At 33.8% G+C, this 12,934-nt stretch overlaps 1 long non-coding RNA gene across 2 annotated transcripts; it reads left to right on the forward strand.

Annotated features, from left to right (window-relative positions):
- The first annotated feature begins 384 nt into the window (after positions 1 to 384).
- Positions 385 to 1,247, forward strand: LOC108213858 (uncharacterized). Of its 2 annotated transcripts, XR_001805389.2 has the most exons (4): positions 385 to 509; positions 582 to 646; positions 738 to 869; positions 953 to 1,247. It is a non-coding gene; the product is annotated as an uncharacterized LOC108213858 (long non-coding RNA). The 2 variants fall into 2 exon arrangements; XR_001805388.2 differs by having other exon boundaries at positions 419 to 646.
- The last annotated feature ends 11,687 nt before the right edge of the window (positions 1,248 to 12,934 follow it).

The raw sequence follows: 12,934 nt of genomic DNA on the forward strand, positions 1-12,934 counted from the left end.
ATACTCTTTCATAAGATTAGTTTCTCACCACTTAAATTGCACAACACATTGTCACGATGATAAGATATTCGCTTAGGATAATTGTTATAAGTTTAAATAACAAATATTTCTTATTTTATATTTTTATTGATTTTAATAATTTTTATCACTTATATTTTTTTAAAATAGAACTGATTTTTTTATGAGCGCAAGATGTAAATTTAACTAATTTTAAAACTTGTTAAAATAGTTTGTGTCATTTTTCATAACTAAACTAATTGGGATTTGCCGCTATACTTTTTATAATTTCCCGGTCAAATATTTTAAATATTTTAAAACTGCCACTAGGTAATGAGATAGGGTAATGGGACGTTGGTCACGTAAAACTTGTTTTTTTCAGTTGGCTCGAAATCTGCATGAGATCCTATCATCTAAATTCCAACCTGAGTTAATTCTCAAGCTCATCCCATCACTAACTCAGAACTGGAGTACCCACTTCTCTCAATCTCTTTAAGCGTTTTTTTCTAATGGTATTATCTTCCTCTCTATATGTAGATTTATTTTGTGATGATCCATTATTTTTACTTATATTTGAATCATAGCTTGATGGACAGTATCTTTTTTCGCTAAAGTATATTGAAGTCATTGATGAATCGGAGACTAAGAAGTAAAATACTCCAAATCTTAACCCTCTCCGTTACTTTTTAATATCTTTATAGCTTTACTTGTTTATTGAAGTTCTTGGATGTTTTTTGCAGGCTTGTCCAGCACAAATAAGAAAACTCATTTACAGGTAGTTTATGGTGACTCAGAATAACACAGGAGGTGTGGTCATTACGTTACAATGGTGTTCACTGTTCAAGGCAGATTGTCTTGTACCACTATCATATGTACAATTTTTTTAAACTTTCATATAACTTTTTCTTTATCTATTTATAGCGTAGCTTGTGGTGATTAATTTTTTTTCCGCCAGGAATGCTTTCTTGTTCTTGTATGCTTTGTTCATGGATGATCAGTTAAAGTATATGAAATTAGGTTGGATGTTTGCAATGCTGGGACGAATCCAGGTCATCAATGGGGATTGTGAGGAGTTTAAAATTGCAGCACATTTTCAAACTTTTCTTTTCACATGTATGATATGATTGTTGATTGATGTATTTTTTCATGTAAAATTATCGAGTTATGGATCAAGAATCCACTACTGTAGTAGTTCTTTTATAGTAAAAAGTCTTTTGTATGAAATTTTTAATAATATGATTAGGACTATTTTGTCATTGATGTTTTTTTTAATTTTTGATTTCCGTGAAAAAATTAAATAAATAAATTCTATTTGTTATTATAAAATTAAATGCATTATAAATGCTCATGGATTGCCAAAGTGCCACATGGACCATACTTGGATCGACACTTGGAACATTTGTATTGGTGCCATGTGGATGAATATCGTGGTGACATGTGGACCAATAATGATATGCCATGTGGACTAATAATGTAGTGACATGTGGACTAATGATGAATTGCCATGTGGACAAATTGTATGATGACATTTGGACTAATGGTGATATGCCATATGGATCAACATGGCCACATAAGATAAGTACATGTCAGCTGATGACTCATTTTCCATTATTCTTTATAATGGGGTCCACATAATATATATCTACCAATATAGATATATGTAGCTAAAAAATCTTTCTCCACCAACTTTTACCTACCAAGCACCACCAATTTCCTATTTGTAGGTAAATACATTTTATCTTCCAATTATTTAGTTTTACCTACATTTGTAATTGGTAGGTAAAAGTCAAATTTATTGTAGTGTTTGAGCTTCTTAAGAGCATCATCACGTTCAAGTCCTAATTGCATAAAAATTTTAGGGCAAGTAGGATCTAATGGAAATCCGCCAGTGCGATGTGGAGGTGTGGAAGGTTCCATGAAAGCCATTAGCGCAACATTCCTCCGCTCTTCCTCCTCATCACTATCTGTGTCATCCTAGCTTTTCCCTTTTGCCACATAGGACTTCCCTTGGCTGCTTTGGCCTTGATGCTTTTTTAGCAGAGTCTCGTACTTCTGCTTTAGCTTGTCATAGGATTATTTATTCTTTGCCAGCTGATTGGGCTTCTTGCACTCTGATGCAAAGTGACCAGGCTCATCACAGTTGAAGCATTTAAACTTGCTTCGATCAACCATCCTAGTCTTGTAAGCCCCTTTTGATGTTGTGGACAAAGATCCCCCTTTCTGGAATTTACTACCAGAAGATTTAAATTTGTATGAAGGACTCCTCCTGAATCTCATGTCGCCAAACTTCCTGGCAAACTTAGCAAGAGATTCGTCCTCAAGCTGATCTAACTCTTCCATAGAGTAGAATTCATCATCACCCATACTTGTTGACGTATGTCCTATTTCAGGAACCACATACTCCTGGGTGCATTTAGAATGTACAACAACCTTCCGCTCTTTCACAACAAGTGATTCTATTACGAGGGCAGTAGAATTGCTGATAGATGTAGACGATTTGATCGTCTTTCCACATCCGTACCTCTGTTTCATCTGGACCTGTTCCAACTCATAGGTTTTCAGAACGCCATAGAGTTTTTCTAGTGAAATCTCTAACAGATCTCTGCTCTCTCTAATGGCAGTTATCCTATATTCCGGATGCTCAAGGAGCGTCAGCAAAAACTTCAGGTTCACCTCTTTGTTGTCATAGTATTTCCCATTCAGATTCAGATTTTTTATCAAATTGTTGAATCTGATGAATACTTCAGAAATCCCTTCTCCGGGATTAGAACCAAATTGCTCGTATTGAGCCACAAGAATTTCCTTCTTGTTTTCCCGGACATCCTCAGATCCCTCGTTGATTATTTGCAAAGTATCCCAGATTTGTTTTGCACTTGTACAATTAACAACATTATTGTACATGACACGATCCAAAGAATCAATCAGAATGAGCTGTACATTCATGTCCAGTTGAATCAACTCATTATCCTCATCAGAAAACTCAGTAGGAGTTTTTAGATAAGTTCTGTGAGGAATCGTAACTCCATCTTCAGTGTGTTCCAAGATAATATTCATTGGGGGCGAAAGACCCTTCGTCAAAATATTTATGTATTTTTTATTTGCCGCCCGGAGGAACAAAAATTTGAGTGTTTGGGAACAGATTTGGATTTTGAAAGAAAAATAATTTAAAAAAAATATTTTTTGATCAGAAATAATTTTTGGAATAAAATTATTTCGAATTAAAAAATTATTTGAAAAAAGATATTGAAAGAAAAATAATTTTTGATCAAAAATAAATTTAGGAATAAAATTATTGCGAATTAATAATTATTTAGAAAAAGATTTGAAAGGAAAATAATTTTTGATCAAAAATAATTTTTGGAATAAAATTATTTCGAATTAAAAATTATTTAGAAAAAGATTTGAAAGAAAAATAATATTTGATCAGAAATAATTTTTGGAATAAAATTATTTCAAATTAAAAATTATTTGGAAAAAGATTTGAAATAAAAATAATTTTCGATCAGAAATAATGTTTGGAATAAAATTATTTCGAATAAAAAATTATTTGGAAAATGATTTTGAAATAAAAATAATTTTCGATCAAAAATAATTTTTGAAATAAAATTATTTCGAATAAAAATTTATTTGCGAAAAGATTAGAAATATAAATAATTTTCGATTAGATATAATTTTTGGAATAAAATTATCTCAAACAAAAAATTATTTTGGAAAAGATTGGATTTTTGAAGGAAAAATAATTTTCGGTCAGAAATAATTTTCTAAATAAAATTATTTCGAATAAAAAATTATTTGGAATTTTTAGAATGTTTCGGAGTGAGAATAGGATCTGATAAGTAGATTATACCAACCTCGCCCTGATACCGATTGTTAGGTCCCGATACGATTGTACAAGGGGGTTGAATACAATCGTCACAAAATTCGCGCGGAATAAATCTGATTTGGATAAAACTGGATATTCAGATTTTAATTAATTAAATAAACAAGGTTCAAGTAAAAAGTTATTTAAACTTGAAAGTCGTTATTAAATTAATTAGGGTTCAGTTTTAATGTTCACTAAATATTTTAGAATAAATTTGAGATGAAGTATTCTAATTTAGGGATTAAAACAAACGAGTGATCAAAGCACAGAAAATAGCAAGTTTAGCACAACTTGAAAGCTTTACAATACTTTGAACACTTAGAAATGAAGAAAGTGAGGGCCTATTTATAGGCAAGCACTTTGAACTAGTATGACAATGCTAGCTATGATATTCAAGCCAGGTATGACATTCCAAAGCTTAGGTATGAGTTATACATGGAAGGGTATGACATTATAAGACAAAGCCATGCTGAAACAAAGGATGGAATGACATTCTTTGATAATGTCATGCTGAGAGTGGAAGGTATGACATTATTGAGCTTGGCCTTCAAGTAAGACAGGGCATGACATTCTATGGCAAAGTCATATGGAACCACACGGTATGACTTAAAAAGCCATGGCTATCAAAGTCTGTATGACATTAAGAAAAGCCATAGAGTGACACACGTGTAAGTCTAAATATAAAGACAACCCTATCTGTTACATAGGGATGATAACTCAACAATAGAATATGACAAGTAAATAACACTACGCCTGCACCGGAATCGGAAGATACGAAGACAAAGGTTGAAGAAGCCATCTACACTCTTGAAGGAAGAAGTTCACTGGAAGAAGTTCATTAATATGTTCATGCCTCAGTGAAGAATAAAGATTGAAGTATTCAAGATTATTGTGGAAGCAATGAAGATGTTGTCCAAGTACTCGAAAGATTTCAGTGCAACTCCTGAAGCAAGATATTTTTATATAGCTTGGTTGGTTATTTATAATCAACAAACTGAAGCATAAACTAACCCACCCGGAACCGACTGATCAATGTTTGTTGACAAAGAAGGTACAATGTGTGACTTCAGTGTTAGTCGCTTGTGAACCAGACCAGTGCACTAAGCGTCAGCACATACGGAGTTTGCAAAGTAGCCTAGTCTCTGCAAGCTGTATCAAGTCTCTGCTCAAATGCCATATGTCAAGCTTCCACACAAAGCCATATCAGGTGACCTATCTTTTATATGTGTGCACTTATATATTTGCATATGTACAAATATATTTATATATATGTATATTTAATTAAATATAATATATATAATATATATGTATATATGTTTTTTAAACATATGTATATGTATATTTATATGTATGTATATTTAAATAAATATATATGTATATAGTATATGTATTTATATTTTACACAAGCAATTATATAATTAAGTGTATATATATTATATTATGTGCATAAATATATGTATATTTAGAGAGAGTTATATATATATTTATATATATATATATTTATATTTATATTTACACATAGTTATATGTATATTATATATATTTAAATATATGAGAATATATTTAAATATATGTGTATATATATGTTACTATATGTTTATATAAATATTATATATATGTATATATTTATATATACTTTTCTTTATATATATTTATGTTTATATTTATATTTATAAATAACTATATATATCTCTATATATATTTATATATATATTTACATTTGTATTTACATATAAATATATATTATATATATTTAAATATATGAGAATATATTTAAATATATGTACATATATTATTATATGTTCATATAAATAAAATATATATATATGTGTGTGTATATATTTATATATATTTTTATTTATTAAAATAATAACAACATAATATATTATATTATATATATTATGGTGATGATGTCAGGTGTGTAGGGCAACCTAGGGTTTGCATGTGCAGGAGGAGAGATAACAATGGAGTTCTCCACTGTATCAAGCGCAACTTCACACTTAGTTTGTTTTAAACTAAGTCATGCACCCTCTATACACTGTATGGCGCAAGTTCACCCTTACTTAGATTTTTTCTAAGTCATGGTGATACGCTGGTAGCACAGTTGGCGCAAGTTTGATGAGAGAGAAGGGTGAAGCATATGGAACAACTCATCAGGGGCAACTTTCATGTTAATTAGGAGAGAGAACAGGGGTTTGTGTATATATGAGGGCAAGTTCAAGTGTCTTAGAATTATTCTAAGTAACAAGACTTACACAGGATAAACTACTGGCGCAAACTCCTTCCCTCATGTGGCGCAAGTTCAGGAGAGATAACAGACACACACATATGCTATATACAAGCGTCAAAAACTTGTTGCGTAAAATACTAATGTGCAAGTGTACACAATCGCAAACAAGTAATATAGTAATAAATACCAGATATCGTTCCTCAAGGACTATGTAAACGTATCAATCACGAATAATATCTAACAGTCTAGTTATCGAACACAATAAATTATTGATGGTTTTTATATTAAAACTAAATTTAACCAACTAAAATTATACTAAAGAGCTTAACGAGTTTCAAATATGAGAAGATAAGTCAGGATAATTACTTCCCCCTAACACAAGAATATCGGCAAAAGAGTCGCGAAATATTGCAGCAAATCACAATTTACTAGCTAGAATTCAATGGTCATAGGCTTCTCTCGAAATCACTATGGTATAATTCCTACAATTAAACCAACATATGTCTATGCCAATTTAATATTCGGAATCCAATTAAGCATCAATTCACAAAGCTATCCATGGTCACAATATATGTCTATACCGCAACTATATTATAATCAAAAAATATAATCATGCACCATTCAAGTTTTGTGTCAATTAATCATAACCCTCTGAGTATTATGATTAACTCGATAACCCACTAGAGTTGATCAGACAATAGCAAGTATTAACATGAAAAACACTTGAATGAGTAAACCATGAAATTGCATACAATATTCTTAACAAAACACCAAAATCCTTATGCTAGGTTTCCATAAAAATCCCAACTTTATACAATTAGTTCATACTCAAAATCTCAAAATCAACCAAGAATAAGAGAAACATGTTCATGATAACAAGAGTTAAGGAGAGAATTCTAAACAAAGAGATGAAGAAACAAATCCACTGAATGTCTTCAATGCCTGAAATCTCTTCCGTCTCGCTTCTTCTTTCTCTCTATGCTTGTGCCTCCCTTCCCTATCTCGTACCGTCTCTCTCTAATTAGGTCTGAATACCAAACCCTAATCACTATATTAAAAGTATTTTTTAATGAATTAATGAAAATACAAGGAGATTTCCGAATCAGAATAGAATTCCAAAAGAGGAAATTCGAAGTTGACTTTTTGACTCTGATTCTGGGCTGATTAGACTGGGATAAAAATGCAAGTCCATCTCTGAATTAAAGGCCTTGTTCTAAGCTTCGCGTGGGCTCTTGAATCGCCTAATTTGGACTTCTAGAACTCCAGATATGGCCCAAACAGTGAATGCTGCGCAGCTAGCCTTAAAATCCGAATTTTATTCGAATTAAACTCCAATTCTTGCTATTTAAACTCCAATCCATATTTGATTAGAATTCCTTGCATCCTACAATAAAACATTAAAATTTAATAAATAAAAATCCAATTAAGTACAAAATAACTAAAATACAGGGACAATATTAAGATAAAATGCACGCTTATCACATCCCCACACTAAGCATTTTGCACGTCCTCGGTCAAAGAAAAAAAACAAAAACTATGTCTAAACTAACTAGTACCACTTCCGTAGGTGATCACGATTGCATTTGGCATATGCAACAAGCCCTTTAAACCCCTAGACAGCTCTAGTGGACGAGTAAGGTCTCGTGAGGGTTTATAGTGAATATACCCACAAAATCCATTTTTTGTGTGCCAAGTCTCAAATATGCAACATACATGAATGCAAACTAAATGAATTAAATCACAATTCCAATCATGCAAGTATCAACCTTGTTAACATATAATCCTCAGAAAATGCAACAGTCAAGGTATTCATCTATCTCACATATTAGTCATGCTACTCTTTCATTGCAAGTGCGGAGTGCATCTTGTGTGTTCAAAATGCTCTCTAGTGAAACAAAATAGAGACCAACAAACTTCAACAGAGTCTTAGCCATAAGTCGTTAATCAGAATAATGCTTAAACACTCCGTTACATTAGAGTCAACTCTCGCTTAGGGTCACCAAGGAACTTTCATGCCTAACCTATATATTTTTTTCACTACCTATTATTTGGTATGTATGTGCTCGGTCTAAGGTCGGGACGCGATTTAGGTGGCTTATTTGACCGTGCAATGGTTGGGATCCCTAAAAATTTATGCACTAATACTCATTTAACGAGTGTTGGGTCAGCAATCCCAAACCATAAAGGCTTTAGGTTACTAGGCACAAGGTCCCCTCAGACTTAATTACTCGAGTATTAATGAGCTCAACCTATTCAATTATACCACCAATTTTTTTTTTGTGAACTTTATTGCTACTACAATCTTTTTTCAATTTTTTATTCTTTTTTTCTTCTATTTTTTCTGTATATTTTTTTTTTTGGAAGGCATGTATATCCTAAAGTTCCCCTTTACTTAAGAATTATAATAATCAAAATTCTACGCCCGGCTCATAGCTAACACTCAAGAAATAAGTTGGTCTAAAATCTTGTCTCTAGAGCATTATATAGTGTAATTAAAATTCCGCACAAACAACTTCTAAGCATGCACAACATCACATATAATCAAGATTACTAACCACGACATTATGCACAATAAATCATCATAGGATGTCAATATGGTATAACAAACATTCATGGAATTATGAAAATGCACCTAAAAAAATAAAAATAAAAAATGGTCTTAAAAAAATGCATCTGTATGCTCTACAATTAATGCAACTAATATGAGACAAGGCAAAACAATTTTATAAAATTATTCTAATAATTTTTTTTTTTTTATATGTTGAAAACTCATCCCCACACTTAAGTGGTTCATTGTCCTCAATGAATAAAAACTAATGTAATATATATAATATAATATAATACAATAAGAATAATACATAAGAGAAGAAAGAAAAAATAATAATAAGAAGAAGAAAACTCCCCTGAAAGTGGTTGAATGAATCTGTCCAGCACATGTTTCAGATCATTAGAATCAATACCCAAATATTAGCATACTTGAAGTTGTAGTCCTGTGGATAGAATGGCCACATAAAAGCTTTGTACTTGAGATTGGGAGTTTGATCCCTTGCTTGTGCTCTCTTTTTTATTCCAACAATATCAGCAAGTACTTCACTAATTAATGATTCAAAGCGCAGTCAAGATCAACTCCAGAAGCAATAGAAAGGAACCTGAGAGCGCGTGACGCAAGCTTGTGAGATGAAGACAGAAGCCTGGGACACCCGTTTAATAAAAATTGAATGCCGGTGTTGATAGTCTGTCTCGCGCTCAGCAACAGGCAGCAGCTCAGCACCGCAGAACAGAATAAATAAAACGCCGGTGTATACCTACTGTCCTCGCTTCTCAAAAATATATATCCAGCTATGGTTTTTTTTCTTCAAATTTCTTTTTTTTTTCAAAAACACTTCTCCCAAACTTTAAATAAAACACTGAGTGTCTTAATTAAATTATTCTCTCAGCTACAAATTACCTGAAACACTTCATAAAAATTCATCAAGGCATCATGTGGGAGTAAAAAAATAAAATAAAAATTTGGAATTCCTAAAAAAGATTACAAAAATATATTATATAATATAATTAACTTACAGAGACCTTGGGTTGCCTCCCAAGAAGCGCTTTTCTTTAACGTCTTTGGCTAGACGTAACTTCTTTTCAAGGCTCCATCAAATGAACAGAGGTCTTGTCACGAGCAAATTGACCTCCCCAGTAATGCTTTAACCTTTGGCCATTTACTTTAAATTCACCCCCTTGATTATCACGCAATTCCACAGCTCCATAAGGATACACCTTGATGATAGTGAAGGGTCCAGACCACCTAGATTTCAACTTACCGGGAAATAATTTTAGCCTTGAGTTGAATAATAAGACTTGTTGCCCCACCTCAAACACTCGAGATTGAATGTTTTTATCATGCCATTTCTTTGTCTTTTCCTTGTAAAGCTTAGCATTCTCATAAGAAAAAAATCTGAGCTCCTCTAACTCATCAAGCTGTAACATTCTCTTTTCACCGGCCAGTTGCATGTCAAAATTTAAATTTTTCAGAGCCCAATAAGCTTTATGTTCAAGCTCAACCGGTAAATGACACGCTTTCCCAAAAACTAAGCGGTACGGAGACATACCCAACGGAGTTTTATAAGCAGTGCGATAAGCCCAAAGAGCCTCATCCAAACTTGTAGACCAGTCCTTACGGTTCGGATTCACAACCTTCTGAAGAATACCCTTGATTTCTCTATTAGACAACTCAGCTTGCCCATTAGTTTGAGGATGATAGGCTGTGGCAACTTTGTGTCTCACATTATACTTAGCCAATGTATTAGACAACAATTTATTCACAAAGTGCATACCTTCATCACTGATAATAGCTCGTGGAGTACCAAACCGAGTGAAGATATGTTTGTCCAAGAACTTGACGACAACCTTGGCATCATTAGTGGGATAGGCAGCAGCTTCCACCCACTTAGAGACATAATCAACAACCACTAAGATGTATTCATTTTTGTAAGAGGGAGGAAACGGGCCCATGAAATCAATTCCCCACACATCAAACAACTCTACCTCAAGAATATTTGTCAAAGGCATCTCATTCCTTCTTGATATATTTCCAACCCTTTGACAACGATCACATCTAACAACATAGGCATGCGCATCCTTAAATAAAGAAGGCCAAAAAAAACCAGATTGCAATACCTTTGCAGCTGTGCGTTGTCCACCAAAATGTCCACCGGAAGGAGATGAATGACAGTGAAAAAGAATATCTTTTACCTCATAGTCAGGAACACATCTTCTTATCATCTGATGAGAACCTTGTTTGAACAAATAAGGCTCATCCCAAAAATAAGATTTCATGTCATGTAAGAATTTCTTCCTTTGTTGGCTAGATAGATTCAGTGGCATCAATCCAGTAGCTAGATAATTTGCAAAATCAGCATACCATGGTGTAAAATCAGAGAGTTGTACCCGAAACATTTGCTCATCCGGAAATGTCTCTTTGATAGGAATCATCGAGGAAGATTCATCAATGTACTCCATTCTCGATAAATGGTCAGCCACTTGATTTTCCACACCTTTTCTATCTTGTATCTCGATATCAAACTCCTGAAGTAGAAGCACCCACCGAATCAACCGAGGCTTTGCATCTTTCTTTGAAATTAAATACTTAATTGTCGAATGGTCAGTGAAGACAATCACTTTCGTGCCAACCAGATAAGAGCGAAACTTGTCAAAGGCAAATACTACGGCAAGAAGCTCGTTTTCAGTCACCGTGTAATTCAATTGAGCTCCAGTCAAAGTACGACTTGCATAATAGATAGGATGAAATACCTTGTTCTTTCTTTGACCCATGACTGCTCCCACGGCATAATCACTAGCATCACACATTAATTCAAATGGCAAGCTCCAATCTGGTGCAATGATAATAGGTGCAGAAATCAACCTTCGCTTTAATTCCTCGAAAGCCTTCGTACATGCTTCGTCAAACAGAAAAGGAGTATCATTCTCCAATAACTTGCAAAGAGGCTTAGAAATTTTGGAGAAGTCTTTAATGAACCGTCTGTAAAAACCTGCATGCCCAAGAAAACTTCGAATGCTCTTAACAGAAGAAGGAGGAGGTAATTTCTCGATGACTTCAATCTTCGCCTTATCAACTTCAATTCCCTTTCGTGAAACTTTATGCCCCAATACTATTCCTTCCTTCACCATAAAGTGACATTTTTCCCAATTGAGTACAAGATTGGTGTCTTCACATCGCTCCAAAACCTTCCCCAAGTTATAAAGACAGTCCTCAAAAGAATCCCCAAATACTGAGAAATCATCCATGAATACCTCTAGAAAGTCACCAACCATGTCTGAAAAGATGGCCATCATACATCTTTGAAAAGTTGGAGGGGCATTACATAGCCCGAATGACACCCTTCTGAAGGCAAAAGTACCATAAGGACAAGTGAAAGTAGTTTTGTGTTGATCTTCGGGAGCAACTGTTATCTGATTATAGCCAGAGTACCCATCAAGAAAACAATAATACTCTCGTCCAGCCAGTCTATCCAACATCTGATCAACAAAAGGCAATGGAAAGTGATCTTTTCTAGTGGCTTTGTTCAGCTTCCGATAATCAATGCAAATTCTCCAACCGGTGATTGTTCTCGTAGGGATCAACTCATTATTTTCATTTTTTATCACCGTGATTCCACCTTTCTTTGGCACACACTGAACTGGGCTCACCCATGCACTATCCGAGATCGGATAAATAATTCCAGCATCTAGCCACTTAATTACCTCTTTCTTCACCACTTCCTTCATAATAGGATTCAGTCTGCGCTGGCCTTCAATTGAACCTTTGGCACCATCTTCCAACAAGATTTTATGCATGCCAATAGAAGGGCTAATACCTTTGATATCTGCAATACTCCACCCAATTGCTTTCTTGTGATTCTTCAGAAGCTCTACCAATTTCTCTTCTTGAGCAATAGATAATTCAGCAGAGATAATAACATGCAAAGTGGAAGAAGGTCCCAAATAAGCATATTTCAAATGAGAAGGAAGAGCCTTTAGATCTAACTCTGGTGGTTCATCAATTGATGACTTATGAGTCTTGAACTCTCTTGACGACAGATCCAAGGACTCAAAGCGTCCCCTAGTTCTTGTAACCTGTGAATTAGCTTCTAGCCAAGCTAAGAGTTCAACATTATCATCTTCCTCTTGAGAAACATTCAATATTAATTGCTCCAAAGGATCATGAGAAGAATTAGAGTCTAATTTATCAGAAATCAGCTCATCAAATATGGTGATAGCTGAGCAATCTTCTACATCATCAGAATATTTCATTGCTTTAAAGACATTGAAAGTCACCTTTTCATCTTGAACCCTCATAG

This window comes from Daucus carota, chromosome 3 (assembly GCF_001625215.2).
Source record: "Daucus carota subsp. sativus chromosome 3, DH1 v3.0, whole genome shotgun sequence".
NCBI classification, from domain to species: domain Eukaryota; kingdom Viridiplantae; phylum Streptophyta; class Magnoliopsida; order Apiales; family Apiaceae; genus Daucus; species Daucus carota.